This window comes from Ascaphus truei, chromosome 3 (genome assembly GCF_040206685.1).
Source record: "Ascaphus truei isolate aAscTru1 chromosome 3, aAscTru1.hap1, whole genome shotgun sequence".
Lineage (NCBI taxonomy): Eukaryota > Metazoa > Chordata > Amphibia > Anura > Ascaphidae > Ascaphus > Ascaphus truei.
In genome coordinates, this window is record NC_134485.1 from 309803048 (window position 1) to 309828793 (window position 25746).

A 25746-nucleotide genomic window follows, 5' to 3' on the forward strand; every position below is an offset into this window, starting at 1 on the left:
CCTCGTCCTTGACGCTGCCGCCGTACTCCCAGAAACCCACAGGCCATCTTCTCCAGTTCTATCCGACGACGCTGCCTCTGAAATCCACGGGTCACTTTTTCCTTTGCTCTTAGACGACTCTGCTTCTCGCCCGGAAATCCAAAGCTCACTTTCTCCATCCCTCTTTGACGACGATGCCGCTTCTCCTCTACCGGATATCCACAGGTCACCTCCTCCACTCTTCTTCGACGTCGCTGCCGCTTCTCTCCATGGAACCCCCATCTCATCCTCCGTTGCACACATCCACCCAGATGTTCCCACGCCATGCACAAGGAGCAGCTCATTAGACCGTATGCTGAATGGGATAAGTGTGGATCTCCCCGGGAACTCTATTGTACTAGCAAAGATAGATTTGCTTCTGGAGACAATGCTAAATGTGGAGCAACGGATGCAACAAATGGATAAACGGATGATACATATGGATCAACGGATGCTAGATATGGATCAACGGATGCAACATATGGATCAATGGATGGATCGACGGATGGAGAAGATAGAGGCTGACATAGCAGGCATACATTATTTGCTCGGTGTTAATGCCCCTGTTTCCCCGATGCTGGAGCAGGGGGGTGACATGGATGTGATGAATGGGACCTTCAACCCTCTTCCATCACCAAGCGCACCCCCTCCACCAGAAGATGTAGTGTACATGTATGCCATTGAGGAGGACATGACAACCCCGGCGACCAAGACCGGAGGAAAGCTTCCTCCCAGACAACCTACCATCGCCCGTCGCCTCAAGCACACCCACTCCCAAAAGACCTACAGTCGCTCGCATTGATACGGTGCCCGACATCATCCTGTGCGATCTGCCACTGGCGCTCAGGGAGAAGTATAGGGTGAAGAGTGCTGGTGCACCCCACAAGTATGCCTTGTTACTTTTTAAGCACCATGTTCCCTACTCGTTGTACTGCGGCTGGGCCTTCAAAGTAAACTACGACGGAAATTGCGTAAAAAACGCGCTTCCTGCCAATTTAAGACAGAACATTCGGGATGAAATGCGGCTCTTTTATCCAATTACAGATCCTGTAATGAAAGGCGTTCGAGACTGCATTAATGGCGTTTTGCGCCATGCAAGGAATCGGCCATGGACGGACAATGCGGAGGACTTTGTGTAAGACCATACTGTTGTGCTGAACTGTATTGTACTCTACATGATTTTACCTGCTGTACTTAAATAAAGGAGATGTTGTTGTGTGTTTTTTTTACTTGTATTTATACAGAAATGTTTTAACTTGCTGTCCACACACACAGGACATGCACAATTCCAGTCCCTCTGGGCCGCAAACAGGCACGGTTTTCAAAGGTTACCCTGAAAACCTGCCCTGTTTGCTGCCCTCAAGGACTGTACTGGTGCAGACTGTTTTGCACACCATCCCACTGTACAGTATATGTTTTGACTTGTCGTTCTTTAATAAAGGAGATGTTGCGTTTTGCTTATTTTATGAATAAAGAATTTGTTTTTAAAACATGTGACTGTAAACCATATTGACTAACATAAATGTTTTCACAAATGTAGCAGTAAACCATACACCTGTTGATGTTTTGAATTGCTGTGCACTTAAAATGTTTCTACATTGTACAGTATTTGTAAATAAATGTTTTTGTACTTACTCCACCAATAAAAGAACATGTCGATTTGTTTTACATTGTTCCATTTGCTCCTTTGCTACTGTAACAAAATGCAGTGTTTCTAGAATGTCGAGGCATACTTCACTGTATACTGTAGGCATGCTCAGTATAAGAGTATTAAAAAAAATAGAAGACACAAAATGCATAGTTTTTATTTTTTCGGGTTCATTACACAGTATACTGTACTGTATATAAAAAAGTATTGTACAGTATACTGTACGGCCGGAAAACCTCAGCATACTGTTTCAGGTACAGTATTCTATCCTAATCAATAACAACGGCCACTAAACTGTAGACTCCGGTACATGAGTTTTTAAATCCGATTCAGCAGGCTTTGTTACACAAAGCGATATTATCGATCGAAATCCCTCCATTAGCCGTTTTCTTTTCTGAGGAAAAACAAAAAGAAAGTTTTACTGTAATGGTCAGCCCCCTAAAGAAGTTCCCAGCCAGTCCCACCAATAATTTTCTCGGGGGGCGTCTCCTGTTCACATGCGCATGCACCTACTGTCGATGTAATGACCCGCATACTGTATGAATTTCAAGAAGGTTCCAATGCGCATGCGCCTAGCGTTCCACCAATAGTTCAGTATCTGCAGTACAGTACTGTAGAAGCCGCTCAGCCAATAATATTGCTTACAGGAGAATCGCTTGACTTTTGAATCGCACCGATATTGATACTGTATTGTCAAAAAAAAAAAAACACAGAAAGTAATACGGCAACAATACTCACCATAGAATTTCCCATTCACCTGGCGCCGGCGCCGGTCCACTGCCAGTCCAGCATTCTTGATCATCCACGTCGATAGTTTGCAGCGGGACTAGTCCACCTGTAGTCAGCTGATGAGGCTGGAAATTGCTTAGGTACATGCAAGCTTGATCAAAACTGCACATGAAATCCGGCTCAGGCTCAGGCTCAGGGTTGTCACTGACAGCGGGACCTTCATTGGAAGCCGGTGCTGATGCATTGCTTGGCAGCGACTGTCGTTTCTTAGTTGGTTTTAACATGACTCTTCGCCTTTTGCCCTCATCATGATCATAGATACAGGAAAAAGCCGGTGATACACACCAATACCCTCCAACAAATTGTGGCTCAATACAATAAAAACAGGGATTGCTACATAACCTTTTCCTTATTGCACGCTTCCACGTATGAGGAGTTGGTGAACATTTGTAAAAGTCATCGTTTTCGACAAAATACTGATACATTTGAACAACTGTTGCCATCTTATCCTCTGTTGCATTAATCGCGGCCCATATCAAATACGCGTAACTTCTGTCCGGTTTTTGGAAAGCGGGCTGCACTTGAACACTCATGGCAGGTGGGTCTCTGGAGAATACTGTAACCGAAACTGGTATTTGTCTTTCTTTAATATGAAAAGCCTAAATTGATACATTTTTGCAACCTCTTCCTTCAGTCTCAAGGCCAAGTTACAATAGCACACTGTGGTATCTTTTTTAAACGAAACACCTGCAAGTCGACACATTACTGAAGTGCATGCGCATTACAATTCATGAATATCTGCCATCTGGCGGACACGCGAAGAATGCAACCTATTAAATCCGAACCATTCTCAATAAACGCATCAACCGCGCGTCAGCCGCGCATGACCCGTGGCTGGGAACGCAAAATGAACGCGGCATGCGCCAGGTGAAAAGCGTCGCATTCCAGGAAAAAGCCAGGGAAAAAACGTCGATTTGTTAGAATAAAAGCTGCCGCAGCAGTATACTTGTGATATGTGTATATGTGTAGCATGGTGACATTGCATTATCTCTGTTGCTCCTTCTGCATGTGTGCTGGTTAGTGTGGATATATATTCTATAGTTTAGCTTATTGTTTATGCTATAAGGGGTCCTGGTTAATAGGGTCATTGTACCCAATATGACACATTGTGTTTCCATTACCAGTGTTCCTCTCCACTAACTCACTGTCTCATCCTTAGGGGACTTTTAATACATTGTATATATATTCTGTTATTTGCATCGTCGGTTTTTAATATTATTAATTAAGTTTTTTTAAATTAGAACCTGGTGGGATATTACATCCCTGGAGAACTATTTACGGGTGAAAAGGGTCCCACGAGGACTCAGAATAAAGAAATCACCTACATTTGGCTTCAATTCCAAACAATTTGAATCAGATTGGAAAAAGGTTTTAGACGACTGCTCGTTCAAATTAATAGAACTTATTATACAAGCAAAAATGAAAGAAAATCAAATATTGGTTTAACAAATTGACACTTTTCAGAAAGAACTTAACAAATATGATAAATTGGAGTTATTTGCTATCAATGATACGAAATTGAAAAGTAATGTCAATCACGGAGAAAAAATGATAATGTCAAATAAACAAGCAAAATTCTAATGTGATTTCTTGGAATATGAAAGAGACAAAGTCTATCTTTGGCAAAAAGTCTCACAGCCCGAGAAAAAGAATTTCACCAGCACTCCTTATAAAAAAAAGTTCTAAGAAAAATAAATCTGACCGTGAAAATACTTTTTTTTAAAAATCAATCTTGAAAAATAAAACTAGTGATATATCCAGCATGTCTGAAACATCTAATAATGATGTCCTTTCATTCACGAGAACAAGATCTGGAAAGAGATGATGATAGTGATCCAGGACATCATAGATACCAGCTGAGATCCTATGAAGATGCCGGCCTTCAGGGGCCCTCCAGGGATTATATTTCAGCAGTTTTTCAGACAAAAAACAACAAAAGACAAGACGGTCCATCAGGAAAACAACCACCAAAAAGGAAAAAATTGGTGTAGATACGGAGGACAATATTATAAATATCTCTGGAATAGAGTTAACCCTGGCTCAAATTAGCCTACTTAATGAAGGTTTAAATTACGCTCCAGATGATAATTTTAAAATCTTTGATACAATTATTGATGTACAAAAATTTGTTAGAAAGTTATGTTTAAAAAAAAAAATTCTAGCAAAGAAAATTCTAATCAATCTTTGCTTCCACAGAATCAACCACCCGCTGAAGATACGACGAATATTGAGAATGTGTCTATATTTCATACATTTAAAGAGATGTGTACATTACATGATTTAGAATCTATGGCAAATGAGCTACATCCTACTATGGGAGATTTGTGTTTGGAGGAGTTCTTGGGGAGGAAGGATTCTGGCTTTAGACCCAGGTCCATCTTCACACCTAATTATATTAAGGGTCCACACTTGAAAACTTTCGAGAAATTAATGGAGCAGGATCTATACGCTTTAGCTAAAGATCATAAGAATAGATTTCCAAACACAACAAATTTTTCAGTTGACGAATGGTCCATCATGGCATCCCTTCAGAATAATACATCTATTGTCATAAAAAATGCTGACAAAGGGGGTGCCGTGGTGGCATGAGACGCCTATATAATAATAAATCGGATCTGGAATTAGCATTTCAACATACGAAAGCAGTTAATAGATCTGATTTGTTAAGAAAGAAAAATAAAAATAAAAAACATTGGCATAAAAAAATGCAATATCACAAAGCAGATTCTGATAAAATAGCAAAACGTGGTATATCAGTGGTGGCGCTCTAATATAAATTCTAAACACGTGTTAATCTAATATTAATATATAAACCATAAATTGAATAAATTAAGGTGATACAAACAAATCCTTTGAATGCTGCTGTGACCCAGTGCAGGACTGCTCTCTCAATCCCAGGTGAGTATGGCGACGTGGTGATCAAAGGGAAGCGCAAACATGTGGAGATAAAAAATAAAACTGATGGTGCAGTATTGTGACAAATAAGTGCTCTTCTTTAGGTCTAATAGTAATATACTCACAAGTGTGAGGATGATGCTGTGTACATAAAGGTATCTTTAGATATATCTCTGCAGTAGGGATGAACTGACTTGAGCCTTGATGTGGGAATGTGTTCCTTAAATGGTTAAACACAGAAAAGCAAACATAGTGCGATCTGGATAAAAACTGTATTGAAGTGGTAAAAATATTACAATACACTCACATGATGTATGCTATTTAAAAGCATTTAGATACGCAATGGATCTCGCCTCCGGTGTCTTTGGGCTGTTTTTCCTTCCCTTCTTCTCAGCGTGCATCTCACGACTGCGTTCCAGCAGGGCGGATGTGACGTCAGCGAGACTCCTGACGTCACATCCGCCCTGCTGGAACGCAGTCGTGAGACGCACGCTGAGAAGAAGGGAAGGAAAAACAGCCCTAAGACACCGGAGGCGAGATCCATTGGACCTTTTGTGATCAAGCTAATCCACAGTCATTCATGTTCTCTGCTTTAGAGCATATTCCTCCACAGGAGGAGGTAATAGGATAGCTCAATTGAATAGACGAGAGATGTTTTGGATAGCCTCTTTGAAATCATTGATACCAGAGGGCATAAATGTAGACTGGGAACTACATAATTTTCTTTAGGACATCTTTTTGTATATTCAATGTATTTTTGTTCTTTCTACATCAATATTGATAGTGTTATGGAATTGATATATATATTTACATTGTTCATGCTTAACCTAGTCAGTGTATATTTACACTTGGATAATATACTTCATTGTATCCCATTGTTTGTATTTTATAAATTTGGGATTATTAAATATCATGTATTATTAATTATTAATTAAGTGATTTATAGATAACTAAACATAAACATATATAACCTATTCTGCTCTCCTATTACTTTAGGTGGTAAAAATCAAGGTGCAACAGAGGAAAAAAGTGTATAGTTACACAAATTGGTCCCAAAAGGGATCAAGAAAAAGACCCTCCAAATGCATGCACTCTATGACAGTATAGAACTGATAAGGTAAGTATTCAGAAATTACAATGGCTTCTATGGAGATATCAGGGTCTTAATAAAAACAAAAATAATAAAACTTTATTAACATCAATATATGTGACAATGTGATTTTATTCTAATAAAAACAGTGTTTAAAATCCCCGTAGAGGAGTGGTAATATTGTTTGTCTTTATTGCCTAATGTATATAGGCGTTTATTTGTTTAATTTACCTAAGCGGTAAATTCCAATATTACTGCGACATCAGCGGAGTATTATTATTCTCCAAAAGGTAGTTTGTGGCACTGTATCTTCAAGTGACTTTAGTGAAACACATGAGATCAACAATCTTATTTTCTCTTAGTGATTCACTGAATTGCAGATTTCGCCAAATATGTCATCTGGGTTACTTATAGGTAATAACAACCTATATACTCCTTATTTCCGCATTGGGTGTAGGATATAGCACATTCTCTTTTGACACCCAATGTCTTTTACACTTTAGTGCATTTAGTCTTTTAGTAGACTTTTTGCAATTTTGTATATGAAGTTTGCACTAAATGTGCCTGAATTGTGGATATATAAGGTGTTTGTATTAGAAATTTCTTTCACCAGAGTTGTCCTATCCGCATAGACAAATACAATCCAATCTTAATTGAAATGCTGATATAGGAGTCTTTGTTAGTAACCTTAAGTAAACACGTGTCCCAAAGACACATATAATTAAATAGTGTTTTAGCCTTCTTTCTCTGAAATACCCAAGCTGTTGATACAACATCACATGTAATGGAGACTGACACTACCAATCTTCATAGATAGCGACACACACAGAGAGAGAGAGCGATACACACACAGAGAGGGTGAGAGAGAGAGAGAGAGAGACCAAGTCAGTCATCCTACTCACACTCTCACACTCTCACACTCTCTCACACTCTCACACTCTCAAACACTCTCTCACAAAAGTAATTTCTAATACAAACACCTTATATATCCACAATTCAGACACATTTAGTGCAAACTCCATATGCTAAAAGTCTACTAAAAGACTAAGGGGGCTATGCACTAAGCTCCGATAAGTCGTTTTCAGAGCGCAAAGTGCTCTTAGAACGTGATGTTCCGCCGAACACGATTCACTAAGCCACGCAAATAGGCACTTTGCGTTCTTAAAGTGACTTTTTCCCAGACATTTCTCAAAGTCCAACTTTGCTTGTACGATAACCTGTTTGCGTTCAATTCTGCCATTCTCCGGGATTCACTAAGCTACGCAAAGTTATCGTACGCGAAAGTTGCGTTCAAAAAAGATCGCCAGCTCAAGGCAGGTGATAAAAATGCTGGACTTTGAAAAATTTCTTTGTTTACATTTTTGCATGCGCAAAACCCATACAACAGGCCAGGGTCCCAAAGGGAGGCCGGGGGTCGCGCAGTTGTCCTCGGCTGACCCCGTGAGTCCTGAAGTACCCCGCGGGAGTCCCGGGGTACCCGCGGGCCTGCGGTACCAATGTTGTGCCTCTAAAAATAATAAAGAATATTTATAACTAAATACACCTCCCTAACACATACAATACAGTAATGGGCAAACTTACTATTATCCACATATGGATAATAATGCATTTTCCCATTCTAAATACATATAAATTAAAATAAATACAGTAAATGCAGTAAATATATATTACACTTACCTTTTCCAGGCACCCACGATGAAGGCCGTCTTCATCCTCATCTTCATCCTGCCCATGTCCATCCGGTGCTGCAAAACATACACAAGAATAAAAATAGCCAATGTAATGTCCCCTAACCCCTTAATCACCTTAGCGGTCATTAACAGCTACAGTCATTAAGTGTTAACCCACCCTCACCCACCACTCGGGAGGCCTAAATACCCTCCCCCACTACCCATCCCGTGAGGCCTAACCACCCTCACCCAATAACCCAGACGGGAGGCCTACCCTCATACACAGCCCCACAATAAACATCATTATATTTATTCAATACATAACCCACCCCCTGTTCCCCACCATAAATACATGATATATTATTTTACATACAGGGTTAATACCCCAGGCCCACGGGAGTCCCCGGTGGCCCTGACGGGTGTCCATAGACCTCACAGTAACCCAGCACCATGTTTCAAACAGGGTCTGGAGGCCTACGGGTGGTCCCTGCCAGACACCGTGGTCCACCAGGTTGTCTCCGCGGGTTACCATGGGTCACAATGTGGTCTCCACAGGTAGGCTCACGGCTGTCTGGGGGGCCCCGGGTCAGCCCCACAGGTGTCTGAGAGGCCTCGGATGGTTCCCACGGGAGGTCTGGGGGACCACAGGTCCGCTGTGACCCCAACAGACGTGGGGTCACCGGTTCTTCCCCGCAGGTAATCCCCATTGACACCTCCAGCCTGGTACCCGTGGAAAGCCTGAGGAGATCTCAGGTGGTCTCCAGAGGTCCCACACAGACCAAAAGGAACAAACCCTGAATGTAAAAAAAATAAACCTGACCTATACATTAAATACATCAATCCCCCCCCCCCCCCAACACATACAGTACAATAATGTGCAAAATAACAATTATCCAGATATGGATAATAGATTATTTGCCCATTATTAAATACATAAATCAGCAGAAATAAATGGAGTTCTACTTACCCCTGGCAATGGTGGGCATCCGGGCATCAAACGGCCACCGTTGGCAAAAAAAACCATACAAAATATTTTCAAATGCCAGTTAACCCCTTATAGCTGCGACAGTAATTAAGGGGATAACCCACCCTGTCCCCATTAATTTGTACAGTGGGTTATATATATATATATATATATATAAGCAATACGATACCATTTGGAAATGAAATCAGCAGGCAGCAATCCAGAATTGAACAAAAAAGTGTATTGAAAAAATAAACACAAAACCAAAACACAAATGTGTTTATTTTTTCAATACATTTGGTTGTTCAATTCTGGAGTGCTGCCTGCTGATTTCGTTTCCAAACTCTATCGTATTGCTTATTCTTCATTATAGGATCGGCTCCCACACCAGTGACTATTATTACGGAGTGCTTTTTCTATGTATGTATGTATAATCTATAATCTATAATCTATAATCTATAATCTATAATCTATAATCTATAATCTATAATCTATAATCTATAATCTATAATCTATAATCTATAATCTATAATCTATAATCTATAATCTATAATCTATAATCTATAATCTATAATCTATAATCTATAATCTATAATCTATACTACTATTAAGGTTATGGTGGGTAAAAAAAGTGACAAAAACCCTCCACAGTAAAGCATAAAGCAACTGTAAATATTACTGTATGTTCATTTGCATGTCTTAGACAGGTCTGCAACCCTGTCTTTCCCCATTATCACCCAGCATACAGCGCTTCCACTGCAGCAAGGGATTCTGGGAAATGACATGCAAATGAGCACTCAGTGCCACCTTTTGTCTCAAGCTCGTATTACACAAGCCAATCCTCAAGCCAATGCATGCTGTTTTAAACACAGCTTTTAGACAGAGGCTGGGATGAGATGCAAAGCCATTAAACCCACTTACAGACATGTTTCAACCTTGATAGGTATCATCAGTGTGAGGTTGGTCTTAATGGCAAAGCAGGATTGGCTTGTGTAATACGAGCTTGAGACAAAAGGTGGCACTGATTGCTCATTTGCATGTAATTTCCCAGAATCCCTTGCTGCAGTGGAAGCGCTGTATGCTGGGTGACAATGGGGAAAGACAGGGTTGCAGACCGGTCTAAGACATGCAAATGAACATACAGTAATATTTACAGTTGCTTTATGCTTTACTGTGGAGGGTTTTTGACACTTTTGTTACCCACCATAACCTTAATAGTAGTGGTGATTACCTAGTCTAGTCTCAAACCTGCTTTGCCATTAAGACCAACCTCACACTGATGATACCCATCAAGGTTGAAACATGTCTGTGGGTGGGTTTAATGGCTTTGCATCTCATCCCAGCCTCTGTCTAAAAGCTGTGTTTAAAACAGCATGCATTGGCTTGAGGATTGGCTTGTGTAATACGAGCTTGAGACAAAAGGTGGCACAGAGTGCTCATTTGCATGTCATTTCCCAGAATCCCTTGCTGCAGTGGAAGTGCTGTATGCTGGGTGACAATGGGGAAAGACAGGGTTGCAGACCTGTCTAAGACATGCAAATGAACATACAGTAATATTTACTGAGCTGCTTGGCCACTGTAGTTTCCTGTACCACGTGACCCTACGCGCTTCATCATGAAATCCGCTGAGACGGAGGAAACGCGTAGGGTCACGTGGTACAGGAAACTACGGTGGCCAAGCAGCTCAAGCTCAAGCTCCAGAGCACAGACGTCAGTTCCTGCATCCTGCTACTCGATCAGTGGGTGATTGAACACAGCCAGAAAACATCTACCTTCCCTGCAGAGGAGAAAGGTTATACCGGCAGCATATCCCACAGCAGGGCTGATTCACAGCAGCTACATTTGTATGCAGATGGAAGACTTCTGAAACCTGGACGTCAGCGTGGTTCATGGGCTTGTCCCATAAATTGCTTATTTTAAACTGACAAAGTGTGAGTTGGCAATCGTCTGTTCATGTTAATTAAAACCTTTAAATCTGAATCACACTAGGATCGGGCGCTTTTTCTTTCTTCTTTTTTCATATATATATATATATATACAGTGTTCGACAAACCTATACATCTGGACGCCCCGGGCGAGTGGATTTAACACCGTGGCAAGCTCCTATTGGCCCAAGCAGCACACGTGTTTTTTTTTTTAAATTTTCCCCGCTCGCGCTGGAGGAAAAAAAAAGCCGGAGGCGTGTTAATGTTGCTGAAGGATCTTACCCCGCCTCCGGCTCCCTGAGCAGTGCCCTCCCTCCTCCCCCGCCTTTCTGAGCACGGTTTCCTCCCCATAGCAACCAGAGAGTGCCTCTGCAGGCCCCCGCATATCCCCAATGGCCCCCGCATATCCCCAATGGTCCCCGCATACCTCCTAATGCCCCCCGCTTAACCCTAATGACCCCTGCATACCTCCCAATGCCCCCCGCTTACTCCCAATGGCCTCCACAGGCCCCCACATACCCCCAATGGTCGCCGCATACCGCAAATTGCCGCCACACGCCCTCCGCATAACCCCATTGGCCGCCGTAAGCCCCTGCAGGCCCCCTCATATCCCCAATGGCCCACCGCATATCCCCAATGGACCCCGCATACCTCCCAATGCCCCCCACTTACCCCCAATGGCCCCCGCAGGCCCCCACATAACCCCAATGGTCACCGCATACCTCCAATTGCTGCCACAGGCCCCCACATAACCCCATTGGTCACCATATGCCCCCGCTGGCCCCCTTAAACCTCCAATGTCTCCCGCAAGCCGCTGCAAACCTCCACAGGGCCCCTCAAACCTCCGATGTCTCCCGCAAGCTCCCGATGTCGCCCGAAGCCCTGTAAAGTCCGGGGGAACACCTCTCTCTAAAGGGGTTCCCCCCGTGACTTTGCTCAACCCCGCTCCAGCTCTGCCTTCTCGCCACCGCGAGCGGGATCTCCCTTCTCCTCCGCTTCCCGCGGCGGCTACTGATCTCGTGCATGCGCGCGCACGGCCAAGGACTTTTACGTCCTCCCTTAGGGGGAGTTCCCGCCCCCAGCTGAGGCCGTGCGCGCCTTTCCCGCGTGGCGCACATGCCTGATGCGCGTGCACCGCTCACAAGCTGCACATCTAGCACAGCTGTGGTGAGTTTCTCCCTACCAATCACTATCTTTCCTGGGACCGCTCCCTCGTTACTCCCCCTCTACCTATTGGTCCTTCCTCCTACTTATACCTTGCTCAGCCATTCATTCTTTGGCTGAGCATAGCTTTGTATGACCTGTGTTAACCACGGTCGTGCCTGCCTCAGTTCCTGTCTCTTTGTCTCCTTAGTGATCCCTTGCGTACCGAACCGGCCTGGCTGTGGATCCGCTCTGGTCTTCTACCATTGGTTTGTATCCTGACCTCCTGGACTCCCCGACCCCTTCACCTCGGTTTGCGGATTCTGACCTACCACCCGGCTCTGGACCGCAGGCTCTCGGTACCACCTATCTTCTGGAACCTCCCTTCTCGTCTGGCGAGTATCTTACTTTATCTTATACTCCCAGACGGTTCCAGACACCTATTTTCCACTTTCCAGGCGTGTCCCCGTAGCTGTGGGTGTAGTTTGTTACCATCTCACCTCAGTTTCGGGGTCCCTCCTTGTCCGTGGTGAGTACAGCGTAACATTATGCTCAGACATGGACCCCGAAGAGGTTGAGCAATCAAGCCCCATGCAGCAACTTCTCCAGCTAGAGGCGCAGCTTGCCTCCATGGTGCAGGATCTCTCTAAACTCTCCTCATTGCAGCCTTCCCCAGGCTCCTCTGCCATGGCAGCTGCGGCGTTTCCCTCCCCGGTTCTTCCCGTGGCTGTGGATCCTCATCTCCCAGCTCCCAACCGCTATGCAGGGGATCCCCATGAGTGCAGAGGGTTTCTTAATAAGTGTGAGATGCAATTTGAATTATCTCCTTTGCGCTTCCCCACTGCTCGTTCAAAGGTGGCTAATATTATGTCTCTCTTGAACGGAAAGGCCCTAGTCTGGGCATCCCCCATCTGGGAGCGTGAGCCTGCCATGACGCATGACTATTCTCGCTTTGTTCGAGAATTCAGGCAAGTATACGATACGCCTGGTCGTCAAATTACGGCAGATTCTTCTCTCTTCCATATTTCCCAGGGTACTCGTCCTGTCGCCGAGTATGCTTTGGACTTCCGGACCATTGCGGTGGAGATCTCCTGGAATGATGGCTCACTATCAGCAGCCTCTTGGCAGGGTCTGTCGGATGCCATCAAGGACCAGCTGGCCACTATGGAGAGACCCACCAGATTGGAGGATCTCATTGTGGTCTGCATCCGCGTGGACCAACAGCTATGAGAGAGGAGACTTGAACGCGCTCTTCCTCGTACCAACTCCTCCCGATCTTCCAGCTGCCGTCTCATCCATCACGTCCCCCAACCCATGGATGAGCCCGAACCTATGCAGCTCGGAGGTCAACGTCTATCCGCATCTGAGAGACAGCGCCAATGAGATGGTGGACTGTGCCATTACTGCAGTCATCCCGGTCATCTGCTGGTAAGCTGTCCTCTGCGACCGGGAAACGCCAGGACCCAATAAGGTATGAGAGGGTCTCATTGGGTATAATCTCTTCTCCTCTTTCTTCTTCTAAAGTACTTCCAAATCGTATAATGTTGCCTATTTCTCTGGCCTGGAATAACTCCCTGATCCCCGCCTCTACATTTATAGATTCTGGGTCTCAGGGGAACTTTATTGATCAGAGTTTTGCCTATAGGAATGGGATTCCCTTTCGAACTAAGGCTGTTCCAGTTGGTCTGGAGGCCATAGATGGGCGTCCACTCCAACCAGCCTTTATTTATCTGGAGACTTGTCCTCTATCCCTCTCCACGGAGGACGGTCTCCAAGAGAAGATTATCTTGGACGTGATCCATACTCCATCGGTAGATGTAATTCTAGGACTCCCCTGGCTGCAACTTCATAACCCACAATTAGATTGGGTTGGTAAGGAGCCCATACAATGGAGCCCCCAGTGCCTTAAGACCTGTCTTCCCCCAAACGGTCGTTAGCCGGAGTGGAATTACCCGCAGAGTATAAAACTTCCCTTCCAACGGTCTACTGGGACTTGGCGGACGATTTTGATAAGGTCCGTTCTGAAGTGTTACCTCCTCATAGATACTTTGACGGTCATATTGAGCTTCTTCCCGGTGCTACCTTACCCAAGAGCCGTTCTTACTCCCTATCCATACCTGAGACCAAGGCCATGACCGAGTATATCCAGGATAATTTGAGGAAGGGTTTCATCCGCAATTCTTCATCTTCAGCTGGAGCTGGATTTTTTTTGTTAAGAAAAAGGATGGTTCCTTGCGCTCCTGTATTGACTACAGAGGTCTTAACAAAATTACGATCAAGAACCGTTACCCCCTGCCACTTATTTCCGAACTCTTCGATCTTTTACAGGGGGCAACAATTTTTTCCAAACTTGATCTCCGCGGAGCCTATAACCTTGTTCGCATCCGTCAGGGCGACGAATGGAAGACCGCCTTTAACACCTGGGATGGGCATTATGAATATCTAGTCATGCCTTTCGGCCTGTGCAATGCCCCGGCGGTCTTCCAGGAGTTTGTCAACGAGATCTTCCGTGATCTCCTCGACAGCTTCGTTATCGTATACCTTGACGATATCCTTATTTTTTCCAAATCCCTCTCTGACCACATTCAACACACCAAGATAGTCCTGTCCCGCCTTCGGGAGAACAATCTCTATGCTAAACTAGAGAAATGTTCTTTTCATCTTTCTTCCATTCCCTTTCTTGGATATATAATTTCTAGCACTGGCTTCTCTATGGACCCAGTCAAACTCAAGGCTGTCTTAGAATGGCCACAACCCACTTCCCTGAAAGCCATACAGCGATTCTTGGGATTTGCGAATTACTATCGTAAATTCATCAAGAATTTTTCTTCTACCGTGGCCCCCATTACTGCCCTCACCAAAAAGGGAGCTAAGGCAGCAGTCTGGTCTCCTGTAGCTCTCCAAGCTTTCGACTCCCTCAAAAAATCTTTTGCTTCTGCTCCTATTTTGCGTCACCCTGATCCCGGGCTCCCCTTTACCCTAGAGGTAGACGCACCCGACGTCGGTGCTGGCACCATTCTCTCTCAGAGACAGTCCCCACAGGCCAAACTTCATCCCTGTGGGTTCTTTTAAAAAAAAAATTCTTTGGCAGAACCGAACTATGATGTCGGAAACAGAGAGCTCCTGGCTATTAAACTCGCCCTTCGGGAATGGAGACATCTTCTGGAGGGAACGGAGATCCCCATTTCGATCTTTACTGATCATAAAAACTAACTTTACATTGAGAGTGCACGTCGCCTTGGGGCGCTTCAGGCTCGATGGTCTCTTTTTTTTCCGAGATTTAATTATCTCATATCTTACATTCCTGGTTCAAAGAATCAAAAGGCAGACGCACTCTCACGTCAATTCCTGTTTGAAGATAATTCTGAGATTATCTCCGAAACAATCTTACCCTCCAAATATATTGTTTCGGCCAATTCTTTTGATATCCTGGATCAGGTCATGGCAGCACAATCTAATCTCCCGAGGTGCCTTAAGGTGCCGGTCGGCCGTCTGTTTGCAGCTGCACGCTTCCTTAAGAAGATGCTTGAGTGGGGTCATTCTTCTAGGTCAGCCGGTCATCCAGGCATTAGCAGGACTTCTGACCTCATTGGTCGTACCTTTTGGTGGCCAACCATGTTGCAGGACATTTCAGAGTACGTAAAGATTTGTCCAATCTGCGCCCAGGATAAGACCGCTTGTAAAATGCCGTACGGCCTTCTACATCTCCTCCCTATACCAGAACGCCCGATGGAGTCATCTGTCCATGGACTTTGTGGTGGAAATTCCAACCTCTAAAGGGATGAACAACATTTTGGTTGTCGTGGATCGTTTTTCCAAACAGGCCCATTTCATTCCTCTCAAAGGCCTTCCCAATTCCCCTACCCTGGCAGACATTTTTGTTAAGGAAATATTCCGCATTCACAGAGTTCCTCTTTCCATCATATCCGATCAAGGTACACAATTTGTCTCAAACTTTTGGCGAGCTTTCGTTCGCAGGATGGATACCACCCTCCATTTTTCGTCCGGGTATCATCCCCAAACTAATGGGCAAACCGAGAGAACGAACCAAACTCTGGAGCAATACCTCCGATGCTTCATCGCAGACAGCCAGGACAATTGGGTAGATTTACTTCCGTTTGCAGAGTTCTCCCATAACTCTTTAAAGAACAGCTACACGTTAAAAATCCCCTTTTTCATTAATTATGGTTTTCACCCGGGTCAGCTGCCCATCACCTCAGTTCCTTCCGGGGCTCCAGCGACCGATGATCGAATCAAGGATCTTCAGGAATCCTGGAAAAGGATCCAAAAGGCTTTGAGAAATGCAACCCATAGACAAAAGGCACAGGCAGATCGTCGCCGTCGTCAGGCACCAGTCTTCAAACCAGGGGATAAGGTCTGGCTCTCCTCCAAGAACATTAGACTGAAGACTCCAAGCCACAAAACGGCTCCCAGGTTCTTGGGTCCATTCTCAGTAGTAGAACGGATCAATCCTGTGGCATATCATCTGGATCTTCCCCCATCCATGAGGAAACCCTCCGTGTTCCACGTGTCACTGCTGAAACCTGTGTCCCAGAGTCCACGGTTCCATAGGACACCGATTGACCCTAGAACAGTCATTGTTCAGGGGCAGGAAGAGTTCGAAATCCAGTCTATTTTGGATTCCAGGAGGACGAGGGGTTCGGTACAATAACGAGTTCACTGGAAGGGCTTTGGCCCAGAGGAAAGATCTTGGGTACCCTACCATCAAATACACGCCCGCAGACTGCTGAGACTCTTTCACTCCAAATTTCCCCAAAAGCCATATTGGAGTCATCCTGAGGCCGCTCCTCATGGGGGGGGTACTGTAAGGTCCGGGGGAACACCTCTCTCTAAAGGGGTTCCCCCTGTAACTTTGCTCACCCCGCTCCAGCTCTGCCTTCTCGCCGCCGCGGGCGGGATCTCCCTTCTCCTCCGCTTCCCGCGTTGGCTACTGATCTCGCGCATGCGCGCGCACGGCCGAGGACTTTTACATCCTCCCTCAGGGGGAGTTTTGGTGAATGTAAAGTCAATTTGTCATACTTTATTTAATATAGTGTGATACCATCACTGTCCTCTAGGGGCTGGAACATTGCAGTGAGTGTGCTTTCCAGTCCACAGAGAGTTCATTCCTCAAAGAGAAGCCATCAGCAACTGCTAACTAATGGAGTTAATCAGCCTGTCTGGATGAACTGAATGAGGAAGTGTTTTAAAAGACACAGGAAATTGCCAGACAGAGAGACTGTTTTCCCCAGAGAAGGGGGGAGATTGAAGTGCTCCCCAGCTGCGGAAGCTGGTTACATAATAATAATAATAATAATAATAATAATAATAATAATAATCGGTTTTTTTTTAAATACATTTAACAAGAGGTCCATTTTTATCTCATTGTTTAATTTTCAGGTATCTCCTGTTTATTTTAAAATGCATAAGCTAATTTGTTGGTTTACTTTGAGATGTTGTTATGTATATGTTGCAATACAGATCATACAGTACAGTATAAAATACATGTACCCTAACCTGATTAAACAGCATATCTTTCAACAGTTTACAGTTATCTAAAATGTTTAATATTTTTGTTTAACTTCTATATCCTTTGATTGATTGTTTTCAGTTATTGGTACAGATATTGTCTGACTAACTTTCCCCACGGCAAGGGAGAATGACTGTGTAAATTCCTGACCACACTGATACCATCTCTCTGTGGGCAAAGAGCCATGACAAACACTATTAAAAGAAATGGTACTGCTGCGACACACTTTATTCGAGCAAATACCCAGTATGTACCTGGCAGATACCTGGAATGCGCCGCTCCTCACCTCAGACAAGCCCCGTTGTGTTTGCCTTCCCAGCCATGGTTCATGCCTGGCTGACGGGCGGCTGATCTGTTAAATGATAATGATTAGGATTTAATAGGCTGCAATGCTTCGCGTGTCTACCAGATGGCATAAATTCATGAATTGTAATGCAGTATATATATATATATATATATATATACTGTGCAGTATTGCAGCCAGCGGGAATAAAATGCTTCAATCCCTGCCTTGAAAATAACACAATGCACTTGGGCAGAAAACAGTCACAAACCTCAATACACCCGAGTATACCCGAATTCGTGGGACTAGCCGAGCTCGAATAAAGTGTGTCGCCAGTGTAACTACAGTAACTAAATGTAATGTACTGCAACACGTGAATATCTACAGTATACAGTTATGTTTATCTTCTCCGCATGTGTAACACTGTGTAAAAAGTTTGCACATTACAATCTATGACTTTCAATGTAAGTACAAGTGACACAGAAACAAATACATTGTCATGCTTCATAGTTAAATTTTAGAATATTTTTCTTCTTAATAGTTCCGTCAGTCCATACTTACCATTTTTCTTTAAAAAGAAGAGTTGATTTATTATACAATATACTCTCAGACTTTGCCAAAAAAGCTCCATAAAAACATTAGCTGTGAGGATTTTTATAAGGAACAGTAAAGGGTACCTCAATGTCTATTTCAGAGTTGATTTTATGAATACAGAAAAGGTCAAACTAAAAATAACTCGACTGGATCAGATGTAAGTGTAGTAACATATGCCTCATTTAATAATGAACTCTAAATTTGCTGTGCAAGTTAAGAAGTGCCATGAATGCTAATTGTGACAGTGAAGGGTTATGAACTACCTATTTACTTGAACTGGAACAAGGTTAGGCAGTTACTGAGCTAATGAAAGCCCTAATGTACAAGATGGTCCAGTAGATGACTGACAAGAGTAGGCTAGTATCAGGAACAAGATATTTCCATATAAGTGTAAACAGCAGACAATCTGAATATGTTCAGTAAGTTTAGAGTTCAAGCTACATCTGAATATTTAACATTTACAATATTTTGTGTTTTTATGAGCAAATACATTAACATATATTGGGGTGGACACTAAATCTTAATACTATTAAGAAAGGGAGGACACCATTCTCAAAAAAAATATGTATTTGTATTTCAGAGTACATATATAAACATAGTGATAATTGCAATAAATTACATGAAGACACAAATACAAAATAGACAAAACATATATAACAGTGTTTCCTCTACCCGGTGGGAGATTTGGCCTTACGGATCATGTGGTGCATGATACCTGCTGGAACAGGAGAGCTGAGTCATCCGCCAATGGTAGAGGCGACACAGGATCAGGCTTTTGGGGTTCATACCCCACATATCTCTTTGCAGTGCAGTGCCTCCCTCTACCGTAGGCTCCAGGAACTGCAGGTGATCTCCCACAGTAGAACTATTACCTCCCCCCAGTAAGGTCACGCACAAGGCAGGAGGTAAATGCAAATAGGAACGGTTAATTACTCTTCTGTACAGTTACAGGAACGAGGCAGGTTCTGCCCGATGCAGTCTATCAGCTATTCACCAAAGGAGGGTCCCTGGACCATCACAACAGGCCAAGGGGACCTACAGCCGTCCCAGCTCTTTCCTACCTCCCTAGCAGAGGCAGAGGTATGGTCCAAACTCACTCTCCCCCGGAGGGATAAGGAAAGGATAAGGCCCATGTGATGGTGAGGGGGTAACCAAGCGCTATAATAAAGTTTAAGCCTACTTGGTTGCCCCTGAACTGTGGTTTGGGGTCCTAGAGTGTCAGCTCTTGGGCCCATGTATTGTGCATGCATTACTGTGACTGTGTGCAAATTATGTGACATTAAAGATTTTTTGTGTGTTTTGCCTTTCCTGGGGTGCTGGGACCAGTAGATATCTAGGCTGTAAGTTTCTTGCGACTCACCACCAGGATGTCCTGCTGCAGCACAAAGAGGAAAGGTAAAGGGGCACCAGGGGTAAGGTACTCCTAGACCTGTACCGGGGTCCCCAGTGTAATGCAGGGATGCCCAGTATGTGCCCAGACTCCCTAAATCTAGTATAAAGTTTGGGGGTAGCTCTAGCCAGAGATAAGGCTGTGAGAGTTTTAAAATTAAAGTTAAAATGTTTAAAAGTCTAGTTTGCTCTGTGTAAGAAATAAAGGCTAGTGTAAGGGGAAACATTTAGTTTTTACACTCTATTTCATACACCAAAGAACTGTAACACATTTTATCAGCAGAATGTATAAAAGTATATTTTATTAAACCGCAGTGTTTTAAAAAAAGTTTTACGTTATACATTAAACAAGGTAGGGTTGCTTTTCTGAAGCCATAGGTGCCAGCTTTCACAAATCTCGCAAAGGGTGTGAGTGCTAGAGATGAAGTTCCCACACTTGTTGGTTGGCAGTATTGCTGTGGGACTGACTTTGCAAATGTCATAAAAAAGTTAGTAGCCTGCCCAGAGAGCAGATTCCTAAGAGATCAGAACACCGATCCGACCTGTGATTCCAAGGTCCAAAGTGTGTAACCTTCACGGAGGGGTCGGACCAACTATAAGAAGCCTTGCAGAGACAGCAAGGAAACAGCAACAGGAAAGTAAGCAGAAAGGTTTCTAAGTCACACGTTCAGTACCATTTGGAGTGGAAAGTGAGGGAGATGCTGGAGGCTCATGCCGATTTGAGCTCCAGAACTTTTCGGGCTAAGACCAAGTCAACCAACGGACTATTTCAAGACTTTCTTTCAACCAGGAAAGTTAGTTTTTCAACCCCAAAACCACAGAAAGTGTATTTTCTTCTGGCAGTTGTAATCCAATGTGTGTTTGCCTGTTTCATACGGAGTAAATCACAATTTATTTTACTTATTGGCTTTGCTCAGTGATATGATCCCAGTATAAATGTGTAAGTACTTGGTCTCCCTTTACAGGCTTATTTACTTGTGGCAGCATGTGGGATCATATATCCTATGTTTTAAAATCCTGCAGCATATTACAACACAAATTACAACATAGTGAGAAACTCGAATATTGTGAGCTCTCCAAACCAAAGGTAACTTACACACATTTTACAAAGCAGAGAAAGTGCAGGTTCTCAGTGTCACTTAGCGGCGGCAGCAGCAGCAAGTAAGGAGGGAACATGCCGCACTGAATGTGTTCCCCAATTTCTACCCCCCTTCCCCTTTGAGTATCGGCCTCAGGACGATTCCTATATGGCTTATTCGGAAACCTGGCATGGAACCGCCTTAGTTATCCTGGAGCATTGATCTGGCGAAGTGGTATCCATGAGTGTTCTTCGGGTCTGCAAACTTTCCAATTAACTAAAAATTGGAATCCTCTTCTGGACTGTGTACACACAGAAAACACACAGAATGCCTGCTCAGCCTGCCGAAAAGAAACAAAACTTATACTTCCTAGAGTTGTGCTGTCAGGGTATACACATATTGGATTACACAACAGAGAGAAAGGACCCTATGGGGACGCACACTAAACTCTACTAATAGAATAATATATACATTTTATTAATAATTACATAAGATACGAATGTGAACACAGATAAAAATAGCGCTAGCACAGCATATGATTCAATCATGTAGCAATGACATCTCCAGTGTGTAGAGACGAAAAAAGTATATCTGATGAGTAGTATACAAGGCACACAAGCATATATTGAAATTTATGTTACAAAAGCAATCTACTGTAGGACATGGTGGAATCGTACTTCTTTAGAGCGTTATCTTGAGCAGCATCTCATACCTAGGGGACTCAGAGTTCAAGTATTTCCCTCATTTGAATTCAGTAATACTGATCTCTAGTATAAATGGGAGGCTGCTCTAGATAAATGCTTAGCTGAGCTTATGAATATTTTGATTCTTAATGACGAATCCACATTGAGTGATTTGCGCACACAGATTGATACTCTTAAGAGTGGTTTAGATCTGACAGCTGCAAACGATATTGCCAATATAGAAAAAGAATTAGCTTCCTATGTGACTGAACTTATCGTTTTCAAACAGAAGAAATATAACAGAGACTTAGCGGATCTTAAAGACAACAAAGTATAAAGTGGGGACATAACCGTCTTAATAGACGCAATAATAGAAAGCAAACTAGGATCCCCACCAATACACATGATCCTGAATCTGGTTTCATCACTTCCGATATTGAATCTTCAGATGGGGAAGCAAGAACTCTGACCACCAGAGACTCTTATAATTCTTTTTTAGGGGTAGGCCCAAGTCACCGTGGAATAGATCCAGGACAAGAAGGGGCAAAGCGGGTCCTAAGAGGCAACAGGAACGTACAAGGAACATCTTACAACAAGAAGATTCAGACCAAAACCAAAAAATTAATGAGTTGGCGATTATCAACTTAGCCAATGTGGAGTTATCTCTGGATCAAACCTCAGTTCTTAAATTAGGTTTATCATTCTCCCCTTCTTTTTCGGCAGACAGGTTTGACTGGATTAAAGATCTCAACCTGTTCTGTCAAAAAATTTTGCTTCATAAATTTTATTCTAAAAATAGAATGAGTACGGATCATGAATTACAACTGCATACTGAGCCTCTATGGACTAGCCAAGAACTTAGGCTAATCGAAGACATGGAGGTACAGTTTTGGGAAGTTACAGGAGGGTCTGCTGGGGATCAGGTGTCTGCTAAATTTCTGCCAATTAATAAGAAATCTGTTTTTTGTCCTCCACTGCAGACTTGTTCTCAGGTTGAAGTCTTTGCTTCTCTGGTGACGAAGGAATTTACATAAATCACCACTACTAGAGGAACTTCCAACCTTACCAAAGGTGAATATTTAGCCATCCAACAACTGAGAGATATGACCGATTTGGTCATTAAACCCTCAGACAAAGGGGGGAACGTAGTCCTTTGGCCTAAGGCCGTGTATGAAAAAGAGGCCTTCCGTCAACTTAAGGACAAATTATGTTATGAACAACTTCCTAGTGACCCTACCAGTAAATTTATAACCAATTTGGATGTATCTGGCATAGGAGGGCTTTGTGAGCCCATTTGCCATTTCCTAGATCTTTTTTTAGACCTTTTGTTGATACACTCCTTCTCATTTAAGGGATACAACTGATTTTTTACTTATGCTGGCCCAGGTTGTCCTGGAGGGAGGTACCGTGCTGGCCACCTGTGATGTTGAAAATCTTTATAGGAACTTTGCTGCCCTCAGGAATGAATGAGTACATGGGGTATGCAAGGTTCCTTTGACGATCCACTGACATCGCTACATAATTACACCAGTGCATATGTACATCTTTGTGTAAGTCCCTCATTTCTCCTTAGTGTCTTACAGTATGTATATAAGAAATTCAAATATCTTACTATTTTTGTATACATAGGTTCATTTAAGGTTCATAGGTTGCTTGCAATTCAACTAATTCCTTTTTGTATTTATTGCCCTTAGTCATTTTATACATGTATATAGATTTTTTTAAATAATCACTCTCCCATACATGTTCTCTGTGTTCTTCATTAATTTATTTTCTTTATTCCTTTCTGCATTTAGGCAGTTAATGTCTGCCTCACTTTGGTTACACCTCTAATGAAGGAGGGACTACTAAGCTAGTCTATCACTACTACCTTATCCAGCTGATCCACTGCCCTGAAGACTCCATACGTCACAGCATAAGCAACTACAAATATGGCTGTTACTGCTCTGCACGTTAAGCCCCCGGACGAAGCAGGTGGTGAAACTTGCACGTCGGGGCTTGTCTGTCTTACTTGAACCCGGTGGTGTCCTCAGCTATCATCATCATCATCTCCTGCTGTTCTGTGTGCTCAGTACCTCCGTTCCTCATTTCCGTTACTCAGGGAGCATGCGCAGTGTGGCGGCTGTAGTTCCGGTTTACCCTTCCTGAACTCACGAGCACCTACCAGTCGGGGTTAATTTTTCACCTTCTTGGACTCATGCTGGACTTGTGCTAAGTACCCATATGTACCTCTTATGGCTTTGTTTGTTAGCTGCCATTTCATATGTTCCTCTGTGTGTGTCTAATCACCGTGCAATTACTCCTTTATTTTTATGCTAGCTTGTTGTAACTTTACATCAATTTACCACAGTTAGAGGCTTTATTCTGACTTGCCTGTCTGAGTGTTTAGAGGCAATTACTTTTTGCCTCTACACTTTTACATTCATGGGTTAATTACTATACATTAGCACACAGGACCATCATTTTTGAATCCATATCCACCCAGCAGAACATAATGCTGTCTCTCCTTTCACATTAGCTTATTTTCAGCTCGTTATTTATTCAGTCAGGAGTGTTCAGTATTACTTTAGCCCTAATGGACACCACTGGTTCTTTTATTTTCTTTTGTTTTGTGTTTGTATGTGATGAATACATTTTGATACAATTAATTTATGTAGAGTGCTAATTTTTGGGATACTTTGTTTCTTTGCAGGTTTTCATATTATTCTAATCCCCAGCACCGTCAGTAGCATGGGCATCCGCAGAAAAATTTTCGGGGGGGGCAAAATTTTAACGGTCAGTGCCCGGCGTAAAAGTGGTGCTGAGTGCACTGTGGCTGGCGAGCGAGCCCGACCAGCATAAGGGGGATTGTAACTCTCGAGAAAATGTTGAAAAAAAGAGTGTGCAAATGGTGCATTTTCAAGCAAATTTGAAAAAGCTTGAAGGTTAATAAAGCAATTGTGAAAGTGTAGTTATGACATCAAAAAAGAGCAGATACTCAGGGTTGCAGGATCTGGTGGGTGCCTGGAGAACTTGCCATGTAACTGGCGCTTAAGTGCAGAAATTCCAGCCGTACTACTACATTTTACGGCTGCTTCTCTGCGCAGGATCCTCCGACATGATGTGTACCAGGTGGGGCACAAGAAAAAGAAATGGGGATCATTAAATACTCTGCTCATCACCGGGCTGGCGGCATTGAATAAACTGTGGGTTGTAGATGAGCTGCAGGGAGTTGAAAAATCCCTTTAAAGTTCTCATGCTAGGAGATCCAAGCTTTCCTTGCATAATGCATAGTTATATTGGTAAGATGAGATTTGTGAACTTCAAATAACTCACCTACAATGCACTATTTATTGAATACAGCCCTGTATACAGTAATAGAAACTTGAAAAAGGGTATATATACTTCTAATAAAAAAAAAACCCTTCAGTACTGCAAAACCAACTCTTTTTCAAAAAAGCAAGGAAAACAGAATGTTTTCTTTATATAACCCTCACCCAATAAGGTTTTCCCTTGGTGGCATGCTTCATCATTGGGTCCATCCCATTCCGCTGCGGAACGGGGCGTGCTGCGACCTACGAGCTATGTGGGGGCACTTATTAGTATGACTGTACACACACAATATATATATATACTGTAGTGCCAGATTTCACTTGCCACAGCACTAGATTGCACCAACAGCAGCAGATTGCAACCAAAACACTTGCCACACAGCACCAGTTATAACCCCCCAGCACTTGCCTTAGCATTGGATGTATCCACATTATTCACCAGATATAATCCCACATTTCCGCTCCCCCGTTTTTCTGAGTGCTTGCTTGCTTTCCCTTGTTTTTCACTGTCTGCTTCTCCTTGTTTTTTCAACAACACACAAGACACAGCACAGGGTTTTTTCTATCAGGTGCTCCCTCTCTCTCCCCATCTTTCTTTTTCCATCCATAGTAGCATCATGCTCCTTTGTCTCTCTTTTGCTGTATCTATTTTACTTTTACTCTCTCTCTCTCTCGCTGCTCTCTCACTCTCATCCTGCCCCGTCTTGCTTTTTCCATAATATTTCTCCATTCTCT